The sequence below is a fragment of the Nycticebus coucang genome, chromosome 2, assembly GCF_027406575.1.
Source record: "Nycticebus coucang isolate mNycCou1 chromosome 2, mNycCou1.pri, whole genome shotgun sequence".
Classification (NCBI taxonomy): Eukaryota; Metazoa; Chordata; class Mammalia; order Primates; family Lorisidae; genus Nycticebus; species Nycticebus coucang.
Genome location: NC_069781.1, coordinates 181,705,254 through 181,711,253, shown reverse-complemented (window position 1 = coordinate 181,711,253; position 6,000 = coordinate 181,705,254). Strand labels below are relative to the sequence as shown.

General features: G+C 55.6%; 1 protein-coding gene across 3 annotated transcripts in view; it reads left to right on the top strand.

Annotated features, from left to right (window-relative positions):
* Nucleotides 1–332: 332 nt before the first annotated feature.
* Nucleotides 333–6,000, top strand: part of C2H16orf74 (chromosome 2 C16orf74 homolog) — a 28,891-nt gene continuing 23,223 nt past the window's right edge. Inside the window, exons 1-2 of one of the 3 annotated variants that reach the window (XM_053553878.1) lie at nucleotides 333–496; nucleotides 843–994. The gene's annotated coding sequence lies outside the window, so the exon portion shown is untranslated. Of the gene's footprint in view, nucleotides 497–842; nucleotides 995–4,760; nucleotides 4,888–6,000 lie in introns of those variants that run through there. The other 2 variants (XM_053553870.1, XM_053553887.1) reach the window with 2 other exon arrangements.

Sequence of the window (6,000 nt, the reverse complement as noted above, 5' to 3'; positions counted from 1 at the left end):
CCCCCACCCGCACCCTGGCAGTGGGCCCACTCAAGCAGGGCCTCTGGTATGGAGGGACCCGGCGTCCCTTTCCACCACCCCGGGCTTGAGAGCATGGCCACGGGGAGTATGGCACAGCCCGGGGAGCGATGCACGGTGGGGAGCCCGCAGGGGAGCTGCCCAAACTTTCGCCAGGACCCTGTCCCGCCCCAGGGCCCAGCTAGAGGAAACCGGCGGGCTGGGGGAACCGGGCGGGTCCTGGCGCGCTCCGCTGCTCCGCCCCGCGCCCGGCCCCTGCAATCCGGCGCCCGCGGCGGGCGTGCCGTTAGCGCCGCCTCCAGGAGCCGGGCGGGGGCCGCGGGAGGCGGCGGCGGCCGGCCCGGCCATGACCCCCGCTGCTCTCTCTTGCAGACTCTTCGTTGCAGCCCCCCGATCCCGGCCGCCGCCGCCGCCACCAGCGCCCGGGCGGGCCCCGTGCGCCCTGGGCGCGGCTCGGCAGTGAGCCCACCAGCACGCGGTGAGTCCGGGGGCGCTGCCGGGGTGGGCGGGGGCCCCTTGCGGACCGGGCGTCCCCCCAACTTCTCGCGGACTTTGCTTGAGAAAGTCAGGCCCCCTCTGGCCCCATCGCAACTTCCATCGGACGGTGGGGGCGTGTCCCGCGTGGAACCCCCCCCACTCCCCACCTGACACCGGCGCGGTCGCGGGCTGCTTGGGAACCCAGCAGAGCGCCATTCCTGGAGCTGGAAAGGGGCCCGGCTGGGGGCGGGGGCAGGAGGCCTCCTGAGGAGCCATTTCCCCTCTGTCGAGTATCGCAGGATCTATTATTTATGAACCGCCTACTTAGGGGCCCCCTTCACTCCCAGGGCATCAAAGCAGGTTTGCCACCGCAAAGGGCGACCAGTGTGGACGCACGCGCGCCTTCTCCCGGCTGGGCAGGCGCTCAGTGAAAAGGGGGATTTGGCGCTCCCCGGGACGGGACGATGGGCGGCTGGGACTCCTCGGATGGACTCGAGGGGTAGGTGTTTGCAGACCGAGCAGCCTTTGAATCCCCAGAAGAGGGAGGAAAAGGACTCGAAAGACAGTGCGGAGATGGTGCAGGTTGGCGCCTCCCTGCGCACACGGGGAATCTGAAGTCAGAGGGGCGCGCCCAGAGCCGCAGGTTCTGGCTTCTCCTGCCCACCCGCTCACCTGCGCGGGCCACACCCACCTCGGGTTCGGTGTCCCCACCCAAGCGCTCAGTCCTCAGGCTGGGAGGGAGGCTGAGTATTTATGGAAAGACTTAATCCCTCGGCCGCCCCAAGGAGGCTGAGTGCTCGCTCCACCACCTAATCCCCTCTCCCTGGAAGCGCCTGCAGTGTGGAAGGGTGCGCCCTAGACGCACTGGGAAAGAAGTTTCTGAGCAAGAGGTTCAGGGCTCCTCTGGAGGCTCGAAAGGGGATGTTCTCCTCAGTGGACCCTGAAAAAGGGAGCGGTGACATTTTAATGCTTAACTGAGCTCTCATCCTGGGCTAACCACACCCTGCATTTTCTGTCTGCATCCTCATACCAACCCTCTGACCCCCTTTTAAAGACGAGGAAACAGAGGCTTGTAAAGGCAAAGTGACCCACTGGTGCTCTCACGTGGCTGATAAAGGGCTAGGCTAGGCTGTGAACACTGACCCTAACAGTGAATCATTCTTGCTTGTGGTGGGAGCCAGGCCAGGCCTTGGGAATGCTAAGTGTAACCCCCATTTCTCCTACCTTGAAAAGATTCATCAGGGGTGGCAGACACATGGTGATCCACGCACTTCAAAAATGGGCCAAGTGCAGTGGCTCTCGCTGTCATCCCAGCACTCTGGAAGCCAAAGTGGGAAGGTCCCTTGAGCTCAGGAATTCCATACTGAGCAAGAGTGAGACCCCGTCTCTACTATAGAAAAACTGGCCACTAGCCGGGAGGAGTAGTGGATGTCTATAGTCCCAGCTACTTAGGAGGCTGAAGCAGGAGGATCACTTAAACCCAGGAGTTGGAGGTTACTGTGAGCTATGAGGCCACGGCACTCTACCCAGGACCACAGCTTGAGACTCTGTCTCAAAAAACGAAAAAGAAAATGTGCACTAGATCAGGCAGCAGACTTCCGGTCCCCCAGAGCCCCCAGCAAGCCCCTTCCCAGCCACGTTCTTGTGGGTAACCATTAACCCTGCTTCTAACAACATCACCTTTATTTTTTAGTAAATGTTTTCATTGACATGCAGAAAGGGGCACAAATCCTGAGTGTTGGAGCTCCACCTCAGTGGCCCCAGGGGTCAGTGGCCAAGTATTTTGCTTAACGACACATAGCCCATCTGTGGGAGGCCAAGCGGGTAGGACTTAAGTGGGCGCCCTGCCTTCACCCCATCCTCTTTCCTTTCCTGCTGGAGCTGGTGAGGGGCTGCCTGCTGGCCAGGCAGCTATCCTGACCTCCCTGAGGGGAGCCCACAGGCTAAAGCTGACAGCTACAACCTTTTACAGACTGTGGAGCAGGACGGAAGCTTGCCACTTCAGTTCCAGCATAGTCCCTTGGGCTGAAATCACAGGAATTCTAATCCTGCTGCAAAAAGAAAGTTGCCTTTTCTAAAGAAGGAAGAATAGGAGACCTGCCTGCTGAATCCTCCTGCCAATGCTCTCCTCCCTAGCTTTGCAGGAAGGAAGCCGCCCAGAGAGCCCATGGGGCTTGGGCAGCCTCCCCTAAATGGGATGGGAACTGAGTTCTGTCTGTGGAGTCCACCCACCTGGGCAAACCTTCACATTCCTCAGCTATGACGCTTCACCTCTGCCCTCTCCTGGGCCCTTAAAGGAGGGCTTTGTTAGAGACAAAGAGAGGTGCCCTGGTGACTCAGAACCTCCACAGGTTGCTCTGATTTCATCTGGGAGGTGGCTCAGCAGAGACCCAGGACAGACCTGGCTTTCTAGCCTGACACTGCTATTCACTCACTTTTTCTCTATGGGTCTTCAGGTCCTCATCTGGGACACACAGGTGTTAGATCAGGGGACATCTGCATAGGGTCCCCAGGCTCAGCAAATAAAAATAAGGATACCCTGCCAACTGTGACTGCAGATAAATGGTGACTGGCTTGTTTGTTTTTGAGACAGCCTAGAGCAGGCATCCTCAAATTTTTTAAACAGGGGGCCAATTCACTGTCCCTCAGACTGTTGGAGGGCTGGACTATATTTAAAAAAAACAAACCATGGGCGGCACCTGTGGCTCAAAGGGGTAGGGCGCTGGCCCCATATGCCAGAGGTGGTGGGTTCAAACCCAGCCCTGGCCAAAACTGCAAATAAAAAAAAAAAAAAAAGAAAAAAACATGAACAAATTCCTATGCACACTGCACATATCTTATTTTGAAGTAAAAAAACAAAACGGGAGCAAATACAATCACACCGCGGCATGTGGCCCACGGGCTGCAGTTTGAGGACCCCTGAAGTATAGTGGAGTCATCACAGCTCATAGCAAACTCAAATTCCTGGGCTCAAGCGATCCTCTTGCTTCAGCCTCTCAAGTAGCTAGGACTACAGGTGCCTGGCTAATTTTTCTATTATTATTATTATTTTTTTTTTTTGTAGAGACACTTTATGGCCCTCGGTAGAGTGCCATGGCATCACACGGCTCACAGCAACCTCCAACTCCTGAGCTTAAGCGATTCTCTTGCCTCAGCCTCCCGAGTAGCTGAGACTACAGGCGCCCGCCACAATGTCCGGCTATTTTTTGATTGCAGTTCAGCCGGGGCCAGGTTTGAACCCGCCACCCTTGGTATATGGGGCCGGCGCCTTACCGACTGAGCCACAGGTGCCACCCTATTATTATTATTTTTAATAGAGATGAGGTCTTGCTCTTGCTCAGGCAGGTCTCCAACTTCTGAGCCAAGTGATCCTCCCACCTCAGCCTTCCAGAGTGCTGGGATCACAGGTGTGAGCCACCATGCCCAGCCGACATCCTTCTCTCCAGGGACTTCCAGCTCTCTCTCCAGGGTTTATCTCATACCCTAGAAATGACCCGCCATGACCCACCCAAGTAGTAACCGAAGGGAGGTGTGCAGGCTCATGGGGCTGATGCCTCAATTTATAGATAAGGAAACAAAAGCTTGCTGAAGCAAGCGCTAGAGCCAGAATTCTAAAGGCAGCGTCCCTCTGACCAGCAGCCCCACATCTTAGTTACTTTTTACTTTGCTGAAAGAACACACTGTGTTACTTTTCTGTTTGTGCCTAGACCTATTTGCAGAGGGCGGGCTGGCACATCCCCCGCTCTGGGCTGATAGTCTGCGTTCCCATCTTCAAGGCTGTAGAAAAAACAAGTCACAGCCAACTTGGGAATGTGTCTGGTCCTCCAGAGACACCCGTGGCTTCAGAGAATAACTCTACGTGGTGTGCAAAGTAGCTGTTACCCGTCTCACCACTCCTCAGCAGAGGATGGACCCTTGCAGGAGGCATTAAGTTTTTATAATAACTCATCCCTGTCACCAGAACGGATCCCACAATCATTTGGCTTGGGAGATTTATATGCCTGGGTGCAAAAAAGAATGTGTTCTACTTCAAGCTGTCGTGCAAATAATTAATGATCTGATATTTCTCAGGGAGCATAAACAGAGCCCGATTCGATACTAAAGAGTAGTTTCTCACAGCCTTGCAAATGTGTGAAAAAGAGAGAACATTTATACCTAAGCTAGCGGTTCTCCCGGGCCCAGCTGCTCCCACACACTGATGACCACAATGATGAAGATGGTGGTAACAGTGATGGCAGTGACGGTGACGATGACAGTGGTGATGATGACCATGGTGACAATGATGAAGCTGTGTCCCAGGCCCTGTCCTGGAGGCTGATACATGATGCCCGTTTGACCACAGAGGACACTGAGCCTGGGGACAGAGCCCCAGCACCCCAGACAGAGGGGAAGGTGACTTGTGACATGGCTGTCCCAGTTCCCCCAGTTTCTCTCAACTCTCCCACTGCCTTCATCCTGTCCTCCTGGAAGTGACGAGGATAACTGCGGTGTGCTGGGGAAAAGAAGGCTCCACCTGTGAGGACCCCCCACCATTTGGGATCTTTTTTTTTTTTTTTTGGTTTTTGGCCAGGGCTATGTTTGAACCCGCCACCTCTGGCATATGGGACCGGCGCCCTACACCTTGAGCCACAGGCACCGCCCACCATTTGGAATCTTTAGAAATGGGATATAAGGGCAGCATCTGTGGCTCAAAGGAGTAGGACGCCGGCCCCATATCTCGGAGGTGGCGGGTTCAAACCCAGCCCCGGCCAAAACCCCCCCCCCAAAAAAAAGAAATGGGATATAGGACTGCCCATGTGTGGACACGACCACCCCCGACACTCCATTTGACATGCCACTCTTGGTTCCCCACCCCCTTAGTTGCTTCCTTCTGTCTCTCTGTCCCTTTTTTCTCTTGGAGTTTTTTTGTTTTGAGACAGGGTCTCTTGTCACCCTGGGTAGAGGGCTGTAGTGTCAGCCTAGCTCACAGCAACCTCAAATTCCTGGGCTCAAGTGATCCTCCTGCCTCAGCCTCTTGAGTCGCAGGGACCACTGGCGCTCGTCACAATGCCCACCTGGGTTTTCTATTTTTAGTAGAGACAGGGTCTCACTCTTGCTCAGGTTGGTCTCCAACTCCTGAGCTCAAGGGATCCTCCTGTCTCGGACAGGTGTCAGCCACCACATACAGCCCCTGAGTGTTTTGAGGAAAGTTGTTTTCAAGTTGTAAGGCAGCTGGTGGGGACAAAACCTACCAATTCAGGACACCTTCTTCCTGAAGGTGGTGCTCCCCAGCACCATGTGATATGGAGCCTTTGTGCAGCCAGGGCCCTGGGATGCATGTCCACCAAATCACAGAAGCTGCAGGAAAATGGGACCCAACATGCCCTGTGCGCCCGGGTGGGGACGTGGTGCCAAGCCCAGGGATGCATGTACTCCTGCTGAGCTGCTCTGGTCCCCTGGCCCTGGCTTTCATTTCCTTTTTGAAACAGCTTCAGACTTAAAGGAGAGCTGCAGGAATACAAAACA